Genomic DNA, 14,859 nt, shown 5'->3' with positions numbered 1-14,859 from the left:
CCAAAACCACAAAGGCAGCATCTTGTGTGATGACTATTGATTTCATTAAGTTTAGGTTCTAATACAGTCCATTTCAGGAGCAGAGGCAGTCAGATCTGAAGACTTATTTGTCTTGACAAATAATTGTTAAATGTTTGACATGTATATCAATGTTTATGATATCTTATATTACTTAAAGACAACACAGGAACTTATTTAGCCTATCATTATAAATAACTTGTAGAGTGACCCAACAAAAGCATGGAGTATCTTTTGCCCACTGGGCTTTCCTAGAATAATGGATTTTTGAAAGGGGGGAATTTAAGAAATAGTCACATTCAAATTACATTTTCTCTGGTAGCTTCTCTATATCTTCCTTGTAGCTCCCATTATGACACTGCTCCAGTCAACTCTGCACTTCACAGCATCTGAAAAGTCATCCAGTAAAAGGAAACGCTGTCCCTTCCCATACCCATCTGTGCTCTCTATTTAGAGCTCTGATGTCTCCAGTTATTGCTCAGGGCAGAGTTGATCAACTGCAGGTTCTGTGATGGCAACCAAGAAGTCATTTACAATTCCAACAGCTGTTACTGATTTTGCAGCAGAATTACGGCAAATCTGTAGTTCAAACCCTTCCTCCTTATGAGGAGAAAAACAACAAGAATAAGCAAAAAAACAAACAAACAAACAAAATAGCACAGCAAGAAAAGGGAAGAACTGGGGAAGTGTCATGGAAAAAGGGCACAGCCCTGGCCAATAACAGCTTTACCTGTGCAAATTTGGGAACATAGAGACTGTTACACCGTGTACACCATGTTAAGCCAAGCCCAAGGTCCTATCTTATCCAGGTTCCTTTCTTACAGGCAGGCAGCAGAGGGGGAAGGCTGCAGCTCACCACAGTATTGAGCCTTATTCTCCTCCTGAAGCTCTCCATGCCCTGCAGACTGAGGCACAGTGCAGGGCTAACTCAGGGACTGCGCAAGGGACCAGTCCAGCCAGGAATCACATCTCCACGCAGGTTAATGTACCAGCACCAGCTCTGGCTTTATTAGGCTACTGCAGCTTTCAGGGATCAAAATGGAAGCAGCAGCATTCCCTCATCCTGCATCCCGATGAGGGAATTCAAAGTGTTCATAAAAGTGCACGTTTTACATGCAGTTCATCAAGGCTGTGGATCTAAAGGAAGTTTACAGTAATACTTATGCTGCTAAAATTCGAGCTCTAGCAAAAACCCTAAGGAGAAAGAAAAATGTGGGTGTTTACAAAAACCAACCAGATGCACTCCCTTCCAAATAGGTTTGAACAATAATTCTTAACAAGATTTTCCTGAGGACAGCTATCCTTGAATCCTTGGCAGAAATATGGGGTACTGTGAGGAAGACACAAGCCTCTCTTTGGAAGGTAACCAGGTACTTTGCCCAAGAGACACGACGTGGTTAGAATGAAGCAGATTCTTCAACTCCCCCCCTCTAGAAACAAAAGCAGCCTCCATGTCTTGAATGCCCATATTTTAGACAACCTGTGTAGTACCCAAGGCTGCTCAAGATGCAAGAGAAATTAACAATCAGCAGATAGAAATGAACTGGTCTTATTTTTTGTAGTAGGTAAAAAGGAGCTCACCAAGGTCATTTCAGTAGAAGTCAAAAGAAGCATAAAACAATTTTTTTTAGCATTCTGTTTCATGATTGTGTGCATCAGCTTTGACCCAGCAACTTTTTATTAAAAAAAGGCAGCAGGAATAAAACAAATATTCCAGGTAAGACCCGCTCAACTTGCAACTCCAAGGTATACTTCTAGTGAACTTCATGAGAACAAAAAAATAAAATTAAATAAAATAGCCTTAACTTTAGAAGAGTGTCTCAGTCAGCAGTGCAGACTTCAAATGAAGGTTAGTTTGTGCTCTGCAATCTAAAATTATAATGGACAGGCCACTATTCCCAGCTTTTATTCAGTCCTATTTTACTATTTCAAATATATACTACCTAAATTTGTATACTCTTTAACAGTAGTTAATCTTCAATTAAAATACCTAGAGCAGAAACTAAGATAACTAGTTTAAAAGGTAAAAGCTTATTGACAAAAATGTATTCTTCATATTGCCTTTTTTTTTTTTAATTCTGCATATTAAAAATGTCATTTTTATGACTTGGAAAAAATCTTCAGGAATAATGAAGGCTAACAAAAGACTGAAGAGCAGTAATTTAAAAAGCTCCATATGTAGCATCCTGATTACTGTATCAGTCCCATTTCCATAACGAAGGAAGAAGTCACCAAACTGCTGCCTGTCCTTTCTGGTAAAATAGGAAAGGGCAAAGAGGATGGCATGTTTCCAAGGCATCATCCTTCAGGCTCTAAGGGAAGAACAAGAAGTCTCCCGCAGTACAAGATGTGGGTGTCAGTGTCCAGCACTCTTCTGGAATACGGTAACCCCAGCTTTGGTGGTCCCTGCACATGTAGTTAATTTGGCAGCAGCTGGGTTCAAAAGTTTATCCTCCCTTTTTGACCTGCAAAGGTTTAGTGTGTGGGCGTGCACGAGTGTGTACATCATACCACACAAGCTGAAGATGTGCAGCCATAATATACTTGGTGAGTGAGTTTGTGTGTCAGGGTTTGCACACAGAACACGCTGCATATTCCTAAATACCAAAACATCATCCAGTATACACTGGAGTGATGTGCACTGGGTGCAGCATTCAGCCATCCCAAGCCAAACATAGCCAGTCTGCATTTCAAAATGCTTCTAGAATTTTTAAGCACCATTTCAAAAGGACAAACTACTGCAAAAAAAATTTAATTGCAGTATTACCTCCTTAGATAAACAGATTGAATATGCTCCAGATAAAGTACACTGACCAGTTCTGCAAGCCTGACTAGATCTACACACTAACATGCCCACCACAGGTACACCCAAGTAATGGATTCAATAGACCAGGAGTTCTTCTCATATTTACAGTGCTTTCCATCACAGACGCTGCAGGATAAAACCGTAAATGAAGCTGGGAGTTAAGTCAGACAGGCAGGAAGACTAGAAAGCATGAGGAGGCCAGGGATCACTGAGCTCAGTAAGTTAATGGGTAACAGTGACAAAAGTACAGTCACAGACTGGTGGAATATTCACGACTTGGAAGAATGAATGTATTCTCCAGCCAACATCTGAATATCTTCTTGAATTGCTCTAAAGCACTCTACAATTGCAGGCAGAAATCTCAGATTTTGGCATAAAGGATATATTTTTCAACCATTTGTCATTTTACAGCTCAGACACAGAAGCAAGTGAGTGCCTATCAGCTGAGCTTCAGTTACTGCAAGAATACTGAACTTCAGCAACTGCTCCTCAGCACACCATATTCACTGCAAAACATCTTCACTGGGATTTAAAGAGATCTGAGGTTATGAATTTATAGCACATTTGTTAAGGCGTTTGAGCACTCAGACAGTCACTATCACTGAGATAACAAAGAGTAACTCATTAATCCATGAAAATGTGACAGTATAGTTGAGTGCAGCAGTTTTCTCAGCACTTGTGTTATTTTGAAATCTTGAATCAATTGTTTACAGAAGCTCTTCACTTGTGTTCACAGCAGTAAGTGCTCTACATACCAGTGAATCTTTAATACTTCCTAAATTGCAGCATGTATGAAATAGTGGTTTCCTTTATTTAAATGGCAAAAACCAGCACATAATGGATAAATAGTTCATGATGAGTGTAAGACAAATTTTCAAACAAAATAAGCACTTTGTGTTTGTTGATGAAGTTGTAACTTTCAGTCAGAATTACATAACAATAACCCTATTGCAAACCAGTTCTAAACACAAGGGGAAAACACTCTGTATACAACACAAATCAAGTAAAGTATGTAGGCATAATGGCATAGAAAATAAAAGTTATTTAACAGAAGAGCCCATACATCAGCAACAAACTGAGAATTAAAACACAAGATGGAGCCCCAGGGGGAACACTTAATACAAAGACACTACAGATGGCAAGTCTTATCAAGACCAGACTATTTGACCAATGCCAAAAAATGCAAATCTCTCTTCAAAAGTTCCAGGGACAAAGTGCAAAGTTAATGTTAAGAGCTATTGTGCATTTCAAACTTTCTTATGACCTAACAACCCCCCCCCCCAAAAAAAAACCAACTGGAAATTGGAAATTTCCAATTTTCAACAAAAATGTTTTATACAGTGCTTTAGCATCAGATGTGATGCCTAATACATGAAAAACAAAGGTAAAAGCTTTCCAAGAAAACAAAAACTGTGTTTTCATTGTTATACAATAATCCTAACATCTAGTCAAAGAAAACACCTCCTATTTTTGTTTCAACACAGTAGTACTCAAGTACTTAAAAAAAATCCCCAAGTACAAAAATTAATAAGAACTCCAATATATTACATTAAAGCAGATAAATGAAACTCATGAAGCAATAAAAGAGAGAAGAACAGGCTCCCAATACCATGCAAGGCTTTGGGCTGACATGCCTATGGAAGGGAGCCCAGCCTTAGATGCTGTGTGAGCAGGGACTGCACGTTTATTCTCTCAGAAGTAAAATCTGTTTTCTAAGTATAAACTGGGAGTAGCTACACATTTGATGGTGGAAATGAGAGGACGGTTGAACCACTAACTGTTGCTCACAACAAGGAAAACAGAGAGACAGATACGGCTGTACAGAAGCCTCCAAATTGACACACAACACACTCTCATATTTTTGCAGCCCTAATGGGCAGACATTTAGGTTGGAAATCAAGAAACCCAGGCCTAGGCAGTTTTGCTTCTATGGCTTTCATCAGTTCACAACATTATTTCACCTCTGTCTCAGCTTCCTCACTCAGAAACAGAGTTCCTAATGCTACAGTTCTTTGTACAATACCTTGGAATACAGAGTCTTTTTTTCAGGGTGAAGAAAAGCTACACATTCTGTGTAAGTTTACAAAGTGTCATTGTTGATGAAACAGCCTGTTCCTTTTAATCCCATATTTAAACAACTCTGCTGAGGTCTGAAGATGTTGATTTATTTCTGATTTTACAAATTTTAAAAAAGGCTTTCCATGGAGATGTAATTCATGAGTTTAAGATTTCATCAAATATGCTTTTGTTAAGTGTGGTTGAGCAGGCACATTACTCAAGGTCATAAACTTTAAGTCAAATCACAGCAACTGAGCAGCTCCTGTGCTTTTTCTATGGTCTCTGCGCCTCCACAGAAGGCTAATTATTTTACAACAAAACTTGAGAAGTGTATTTTTTACCCTGAAGCTATATTTGTTCCTTGTTTCACTATTTCTATTTCCATAGCAGGAATTCTTGTCTGCAGTTCATACTTTCCCATCAGAACCACAGTGTTTGAACCATCCATACACCAGCAAGAAGAATCACGTTGAAGGTAAATTGTGTCCTTAAGAAGCATTAACTTACGAGTGATGTGAACTTTAAACCACAACACAAGAAAACACAGACACAGTTCAAAAGTCAAATAAGAATCAGAAGTATCTCTCAGCTAGCCTAGCTGTGGGTCTTTCAATGCTGCTGGCAAAAAACCCAAACCAACAAAGCACCTACTGTCCTCTCATAACACAATCAAAAGGTACTAGGAAGAATGACTGAAAACCCCCAAAACTATTAAGTTACATTTGCTAAAAATTTGATCTATTTGTGTCCTTACAACTATAAAATGCATATATAATTACAGAAAATTACAAGATCATCCAGAGAACATCTGAATTTGAGAGAGGGTATTTTCTGAAAGTACACCTTTGTTACTTTCCACAAGCATTTACAACTCTTATGAATTAGACAACAACCAGTTTTCTTCTCAAGATTAATCCCCAGTAGAGAATGAATGCAGTGGATCAAAACACACTATTATGACAAGCAATTAAAAAAAATAAAATTACCTACAGTCAAAGCCAACAGGCTTCTGGCTGACCCAACAACTAACCTGAATGACAACACACTGCAAAAGCTCCAGGAGAAGGACTTATACTGGTGCTAAACCAAAACTCTAGAGTCTTCTTCTACTGCCATAAATTAGCTGGCAACTTTTCTACTATCTCTACATCTCTGCTCCATGGCTTTCTAGAGGAAAAAAAAGAAAAAAAAACTCCACCTGAAATGAGACAGGCACTAGCTGGGGGCTACCAATACCAAATGTCAGGGAAAGGACTTGAAATAGTTACAGTCCATTATACTCATATTTACATGATGGCAATAAAATTCACATGTGAATATACAAAAATCCAAACTGTCCAGCTTTGCCCAGAATTTTGCTGTAGAAAAACTCTGTATATAATGTGTACATTGCCAGAACTCAGTCTTCTGGAAAAAAAAAAAAAAAAAAGCCTTAACCTCTTTGCTTGTACTGAGGTAGGCACAATGTGCTGAGTTATTTGAACATATAAGCTGTTTGAGTTCATTTTTACATGGAATATAACTTTCTTGACACCTATCAGGTTTTTTTTCTTCATCAGTGCAAAACTTGCAGAAAAACAGTCCTGCAATAGTAAACAGTTTCATGTTCTAAGCAACAAATTAGATGGCTATAATGAAAACCATTATTATATCAGCTCCATTCTCAGGACAAGCCCCAAAATATGCTGACATAAAAAACAGAAGTCATGGAAATACAGAAACAAAAGTCTCAGGGCATTGTTTTATAAATAGATATTCCTATTTTTAGAAGAAAAAAAACCAAAACCAGCAAATGTATTGCTGAACTGTGACTAGTCTGGAAAAGGGAGTTCCCTGACTATATAAATTGTCAACCTCACCCAAAATAAAGCAAGTGGGTTGTTTCAATTTGGCTTTTTTTTTTTTTTAATGTCTTATGACCAAATGACCCTTTTAGGGGAGGTAAAGCCTATTTTAATCTCTCCAGTTGTCCTGAAGCTCATATTTTATTTCCAGTTCTACGGACAAGTCTTTCACAAGTAACCCTGAACCCAACCTTTGTTTCCTACTCATGGCACTTTTCTGAGGGACCAATAATCACATATGCTGGAAAAGGGCTTCCTACACAGAAAGACTCACACCCCCAAAAAACTTGGGATGAGACAAAAAAATACCAAGTACCAGTGGTTTGCTGTTAAGGAAATCAGTCATTGGAAATAGTGTCATAAAACACAGCTGAGCAAATGAAAAAAGAAGTCACACACTTTCCTTCGAGGTATTACAACTGTTTCCTTAAGAAAAGAAGGGAGATCAGCAACCGTACTGGGATACAAAAAACTATAACACATAGTAGTGCTCCAGGTGCTAAAAGCATTCCCTTTTCAGGAGCTGAAACACATGGGAATCCCACGTGGCTCCCCCAGGGCAGCCAAAATGCACACGCTGTCTTGAGTCAGTGCTGAGCAAAAGCCCATTCTGAAATCCAGGAATCCTCTTTGGACACCACACAGTGAAATCAAATGTCAGGGATGCTCAAACTGCAGCTCCATCTTCCTCCAAGCGCTACATACAGAATTCCTTTGTACAGCCTTGGCTGCAAGCCCACTGGTTTCCCCACTTAACACCGAGATGAGCTGCAAAGCTTTTATATTTGTGGAAGCACATTGAGAAAGTGCCTGAAAAGTGCCAGTACATGTCTGAAATGCCACCAGCCTGTACCATCTTAAAATCACACACAGCATTAAGAAAAGACTGATAAAACAGGTCTAACAAACCCAATTTAATAAAAGAAATTAATTTATAACTACTGCAATCTTTCTCCTTTCATGATGACCAAATATGGCTACACAGCATCAGCTTTCAGCAAGGCTGGGGGCAGGGGAAAGACTTATTTAGCAGTTGGTCACATTTAGTCAGACAAAGCTGAAAGGAGGCAGAAGGGTAATAATTTAATAATGAAGAAACTCCAAAGACCTAGAAAAGCATGGCAGCCTCCAGAGATGGGGCTTGCCAAAAGGCTATTTTGGGGACAGATAGGGCTACAAAGCTGCTATTAAACTCCAATCCTTAAAATAAGCCCATAAACTCAGAAAATATTTATCTATAAGGGTGGCAAGCCCAATAAAAATTTTATGAATGTTTTAAAACTGCCCTGTCAAGGGGCTAGCTGCTCAGTCACCTCCCTCCCTCCTAAAAAAAACAACGCAAGAAAGTTAGGCCCATATGTCAGGTTCCCAAGCAGGAATGACAGGACAGCATGAAAAATGGCTCTGCACCTCCTGCACCCTCTCATGAAGCCAGCAAAGCACACACCTCCCTGCTGGGAACACCTTCCCCGAGAGCTTTTCTCCTTCTGTCACTCGCTGCATATTGAGGAAGGGGGGAAAGAACCCAGTATATATGAACAAGGAACATCACAGACTATGGGAAAATACAAACCCAATCCAGTTGTAAAGTTTAATTTCCAAAATTTTCTTGGATCCAGAGACCTAATAACATTTAGTTTGTGCTGCCCAAATGAACCAGTCACTGTTAATGTGGCACCGGTTTAAAGATGGACAGTGGGCCAAGTGTAGAGGATCAAGAAAAGCCCACTCTGGACTTCCCATGTGTTCCATTTTTGTTAATGCTTAAAGGCTTTAAAGAAAAAACAAGCAGAAGAAATGCACAGAAAAAGACTGAATTTAAGTAAAAAAACATAAAATTCATTTACAAAACTGTGTGAAGCCGGGAAACACCAGACAGAAGAGTGATGCTGCTTCACCCTCCTGTCACATATTTTTTCCTCTCCTGTTCCCCACCGTCACCAAATCTAAAACTCCACACAAAGTTTAGCCAGAGGAGGCTCAGCATATTCCTCAAAATCCAGGGGAGGAATAATCACTGGCAGCAAAATCAAAATGGGATGAAAGATAAGAACGAGCAATGAAAAATTGTTTGCAGCCAACCCAGACTCTCATTGCTCGCATGCAGAATTTACCATGACAGTAGTTAGGTCCAATTCAAAACAGCTCTCAAAAAAAAAAAAAAATAAAAAATGAACTACAGTTTGTTCACACTTAGTCCACTCTTCCTAAGCAGCACCATCCTACATGGTTTCTTCAATTTCAAGTAAAATGCTTATAGACTTAAAACCAATACAAACTGCCCAAAGAAAATAACTCAAACCTCTGTGGCAGAACACAGGATCTGATGTGCACTCACACAATGGAGCACACACAGGCTGCTGTTGCAGATGTGAGGCTGTGGCCAGCCCAGGGATGGTTGGCAATGCAGATGTTTCCTGTCACCAGTGTCATGTTTGTGCTGTTACAGATTTATTTTTTTTAATGTATTGTGTTACTCCATCTATCTTAGTGAATTGTCCACCTTGTAAAATTCTAATTATATTATTTTCTTCTTGTTATCTGCATTATCTAAAATTATTTATACTATTATAACCTAGGTTTCAAACACTGGTTATAAACATTGTTACAACAGTTATGAGATCAGGGTTCCTATACATACAGAGAGAGAGGAATAATTTACTTTACAACTGCTCTGAAATGCTGGAACATGATTTTGTTTCCCCAACACACTCCTCTAACAAAAAATCAAAAAAATCAAAAAACCCCCAACAAACCAGAGGGACAAGATCCAATCTGTCTTCCCCTGGGATCTCAATGTAGCAGCTTTCCTGAAGATGACACAACACTGTCCTGTATCTGAAGCTTTGTTGGCCACTTCCTTCTGGGAGCGTGGAGCAGTTGCTGAGCCAGAGTTTGGAAGGAGTAAGTGCTCTGTTAGATTAAATTTCAGCATAATGTTCTTGATAGGAATCGGAGCACCATCCTGAAAGTGCAACGGGAGGGTAAAACGCCAGCCATCAAGATGGATGGTTTGTTTTTATTTTTATAGAGATTTTCTAAACCTCAACTTTCACCTCTTATCCCCCTCCTCCTCCTGTTCTCAGTCACCTCCAATACTCCATCTGCCCGCTTCATTTAATAGAAACCTATATTTCCCAGCTAATGGATGCATTTGGCTAAGAAGATAATCTCTTTGTGTTCGCTTCAGTTGCTACATTCCTGTTATCATATTAATACTGATTAAACACAAAACCCAACATTTAAATAAGACCCCACACATTATTTAAACGCGATGAGACGTTCATATTTTGGCACTTTGAAACCTCAGCCAGCATGGAAGTGACCTCTCCCCTCCACTCTGAACACCTTTCAGCTGGGATGCCATCCATATGGATTTTGACAGGACAGGATACTTTAAGAGCATTGTCCTACTTGAGAACACCAGACAAAGTTCAGGTTTCCTGAGAAGCTCTAGAAGTGCACAAACTGATCCCAAGGAAACAAAGACATTGCAGGTCAACCAGAACAACACTGGGGGCTACAACACAGGTAAGGTCCATACAGGTCTCTGCTCTCTCAAAAAGTCCAGTGGCCATTAATAACCCTCAGTTTTGTGCTCAGTTTCCCTATCTGTACAAGAGGATATTTCACAGGCTGTGCTGTAGGTGTGCAGCCAGTTTATTAATATCTGTTTAGGTCTGCATGGCTACAGAAATGAATTCAACAAATTCTGGGATTTAAGCCAAATTCGTAGCATGTCACATTTTAAAATCTGCCAGTCCCACATGTGATAAAGCACACTTCTAACCCTGAGCGAAGTCATCCTCAAATTCCAGAACAATTCTACTCATCAGAACAGCACTGCAGTAAGACCCAGATGTATTTGCACCATTCCTTTCTCATTTCTCATGTGACCATCATCATCCTCTGTGGAGAGGAAAACTGGGACAGAACAGCTATGGAAATGAGACTAATGAGATGCATGTTTTAACTCTCTGTATTGTTCAACACGTAACCACCACTATTTTTTTTAATTAAAAAAAAATTAACATAGCTACTTATTTGGGATTTATCCCATTCAATTTAATGGGCTGCCACTGTCAAGTCAATAGAAGCAGAAATTAGTAAGACAGCCTCAAAGCTCTGGTGAAATTAGTCATGTATGCCACTGATTTCTCAGAACTATTATCAGTAAGAGCCTGAGTTGCACGTTTGTAGGCATCTCTGTGTGCAAACATCACGTCTCAGAATGAGAGCACCATAGTTACATATGCTACACATGCAACTTATTTATGAGTTCCTGAAGACAGACCCAGTGTTCCAACCACTCTGATTACATCTACCTTTCCTCGAGACCAGGTCCGAGCCGCGCACTCCACTCAGCCAGTATGTTTCCTAGAAGGCGATGCGACACCTCCTGAGCAGCTTTGGAGCAGACAAGGTTATAGCATGGTCAGGAAAGCTCCCAGGGGATGTCAAGAAGGCTAAGCTAACCTTCTGAGATCCGTATAAACAAACAACCGAACATGGAGAGCCTTGAACCGAGGGACTGCTGTTTATCTAACCCCTGAACTGCAAAAGACATCAATCCCTGCCTTATTAAAGAAATGCATACGCTAGCCAGGCATGCCTGCTTGATCAGCTCTCTCCCATTCACAGCTTCTCCAGGGTCGGAGGAAGTTTCAACAGGCCCTGTTCCATAAATAAAATCCTGCTGGCTGGCGATATCTAAATTGTATTAAGACTGGCTCAGACAGCTTCAATTAGAAATAATCGGCAGGGGTGGACTGAAATACCCTCCATCAATTTGCTTACAGATGGTCTTTTCCTGGTTCAATGAAAGCAGTGAGGAATCCACAACATGCTTCCACTTATTCTATGTGTAATCCATATGTATGAGTGTCCTGAAATCAAAACCTAGTATCTAATATAAGAGTAAAAGCTTGAAATACAGAGGCAATCAACAGGTCTTTAACAGAAGATTCCCAACAATCAGCAAGCAAACCTAGGAAACTTCAAAGTCTGAGTAACATAGACCCTTCCCCATGTTTACAAGATTCCTCTCATTTCTTAGCCACCCAAAAAGCCATCATTTGTGTGTGCTACAAATCCATCCTTTCTTTATGACAATTAGAGAAAATAAGATTACTCAACCAAACTCATTTGCAAAACTCTACAGCATAGTCTTCTTAGAAGAATCAGTATTTATTAAAGCTCAAAATCTTAACAGAGAAATGACATTTAAAATCTGTTGTTAATCTACCAATAATTTTTTCCAAATGCTAAATAAAACTTCTTTTTCTGTGCTTTTAAGTAAGTTCTAAAAGAGACTCACTCCTGCTTTTGCTCCAGCATACATTTACTCTGAAATCTAATCACATATTTAGGATTAAACACTAGTGAATTGCACTATGATCAACTGAACAGAAATAGTCAAGTCGTAGTATTTTCATAGATGTGAGAAACTAATTTGATTTTTCACAGGAATAAACTGTCAAATATTAAATTATATGCATATTTCAGTATTTTCCCCAAAAAGCTTTCTACTTGGCTTTGGTCAATGGAAAAACATTCTTTAAAATATTCAGCTTCTCTTAAAAGGAAGAGCAGCTCAGAGAGTCTGGGTCAGTAAGACCAAGCTTAAATTTCGCTTCAAGTAAAAAATAAAAACACTGATGATTTACTAAATAAGTCAATCTTGCTCTGAATGTGCACAATTTCAAGACAGAAAAAGAAAACTCACAACTAAATCCAATTACATTATGTCCTCAAATTACTCACTCCAGAGCATAACAAGGAAAATAAGAAAAAATAGGGGAAAAAAGTCTGGGACTGGGGAAGCAGGCATCAATTTCCACATGAACTCCAAAGGGACTATAATCTTTGAACATCTTCTGAGGAGGCACTTGTGAGAACAATCAATTGTAATGAGCCATGAAAAGAAAATCCCCAGTTCATGATATACAGCCTGCTCTCCTGTCAGCAGGAACTTGCATTCTTTAGCACATTTTCAGTCCTCAAAAAACATCTTCTTTCTCTTATGCTTGGCACATGCTGCTTGGCACAGCCTGTGTTACCATTGTGGGAGCTTGAAGAGATAATTCATTGCAATCATAAAGAAAACAAATGCATATTCTTCAGGCTGCACTCATGTTGTAATACCAACATATTACATACCTGATGAGCTGATACTTCAGCAGGCAGTCTCTTGCCTAACACATCCATACATCAACTGGCTATATTAGGGACAGAAAATGTTATTCTTTCACAGGCAGAAAACTGAGAAGGTAAACAAATGCACTGAGGAATAAATACAGACCTGGCAGCAAACTTGTACTGAATTAAAAATCCTCAGGTGCACAGCAAAGCCTGCACCACACAAACCATGTTCTTCATTTACATACAATAACACAGTTTAGGATGGAATAACAAAGTAATCAAAGGGATGGCACAGTAATCACAGGGATGGCATCTTCTTGGTTCATGGTTCTGCATATATACACACACACACATATATATACACATACACCCACACACATATATATCCCTTAAAAAAAAACAAAAAACAAACCTAAAAAGCAGCAGAGGCTGCTCTGGGGTGTGTGGGAAAGATCAGAGGAAGAGGCTGCAGAAGTAAGAAAATGGCCAAACAGAAATAATTTAATGGGGAGGGGAAGAGTAGAAATCTATTAGGACAAAACATTAAAAAAAAAAAAAAAAAATCGAGCTGGATAACTCATTAGTTGCAACAGGAAAGAAGAGGTTCTCTGAATGATCTAATTGTCTTGATTTGCTAATTTGGAATAGCTGAGGAAGATGAGGTAAAAACAGTGAGGGAAATTGAAGGCTCAGAGGTTTAAAAAAATATTGTAATAAAACCCATAGCACAAAAGCATGCAGTATGGAGTTCTTGGGATTGAAGTTACAACTTCAGATATTACACGAAAGACTCTTCTAAGCAGAATAATGCCCTTCTCTACTTTTATAACTTTTATTCCACGTACTAAGTATTTTTTGCAGATTTTTTTTAAATGCAGTAATATTGTAGCTACAGGCAGGAAATGCTTTTGTTGCTTATGTAGAACATTATACAAAATAATGTTACAGCAGAGCTGCCCCTGTGAAAACAGGTCTATTGAAGCTCCAGTTATTTCCTATCCTTTATTAAACACTCAAATCCCTTTGTGAAAACACAGACCAAAGACTGCTTTACAGAGACTTCCTTGAAATCAATGCACACTATTAAGAACAACTATTTTTTTTTGTCCCCAAACTCAAAACATGGATCAGGCTCTCAAGGTTAATGTCCTTGTCACACAACAGTTCTCATACTCTGTGCACTGGCCACTGTTGCAAGTCAATACTTCAAATACTCTACAATTTGCAAACCACAAAGCTCTATGTCTCCAGGAAGCCCCCATGGTGTATGTTTTTACTCAGACTTCAAAAAACTATCAGAACAAACACTGGTGGAAAGGGAAGGTGAAAGGCCCAGGGGATGAACGATCAAAATCCAGTAAACGAGCACAAACAGTTTACAGAAAGGGAGAGAAATTTCATGGCAAGGGGGCAACCTGAATGCATGAGTGACCCTTGTGGACTCTTAAGATCAAAACTATGTAAAGGCTTGTAACCTAAGTATTTTCCACCCAAATACTGCAAAGCTGTGAGTGAGAACTGTAACATCCAAAAACTAGCATCCCCTTTTGCACACAAGAAAGCAGAAATAAAGATGAAGGAAATAATTCCTTCTTTGGTAGTGTATAAATAAACTACAGACCTGGGAACACAACAGCTGGATTCACGGCTTCCACTTCCTTTCTCTACGTAAACAAGAGGGGTCTTGGAGAAAGCTGCCCACTACAAATAGGACAGAGCAAGTTCCTCCTGACCAGCTCATCCTGAAACCCTTGGTCCACCTGTCTAAGAGAATATTTCAGTCATCTCTCACCAAAAAATGTAACCCTTCAAAATAAAATTCCACCTTAAACATCGAAAGAAGCAATTACAAGTTGTGTATATCCCCTGCTTATCAATGGAGAATTTAAGGATCACTTTAAAAAGTACCACACTGGGGCAGTTTGGTCATGTACCTGAATCCCTCACATTAGCTCTACTGACATCAGCTAAGCCCTCAGCAAGAAAAAGGAC

General features: G+C 39.1%; 1 protein-coding gene across 1 annotated transcript in view; it reads right to left on the bottom strand.

Annotated features, from left to right (window-relative positions):
* The window catches only part of EEFSEC (eukaryotic elongation factor, selenocysteine-tRNA specific), a 119,782-nt gene that overhangs the window by 15,793 nt on the left and 89,130 nt on the right, over positions 1 to 14,859 (bottom strand). The gene's annotated exons all lie outside the window — the stretch shown is intronic.

Source organism: Cinclus cinclus, chromosome 12, assembly GCF_963662255.1.
Source record: "Cinclus cinclus chromosome 12, bCinCin1.1, whole genome shotgun sequence".
NCBI lineage: Eukaryota > Metazoa > Chordata > Aves > Passeriformes > Cinclidae > Cinclus > Cinclus cinclus.
This window is presented reverse-complemented; position numbering and strand designations above follow the sequence as displayed.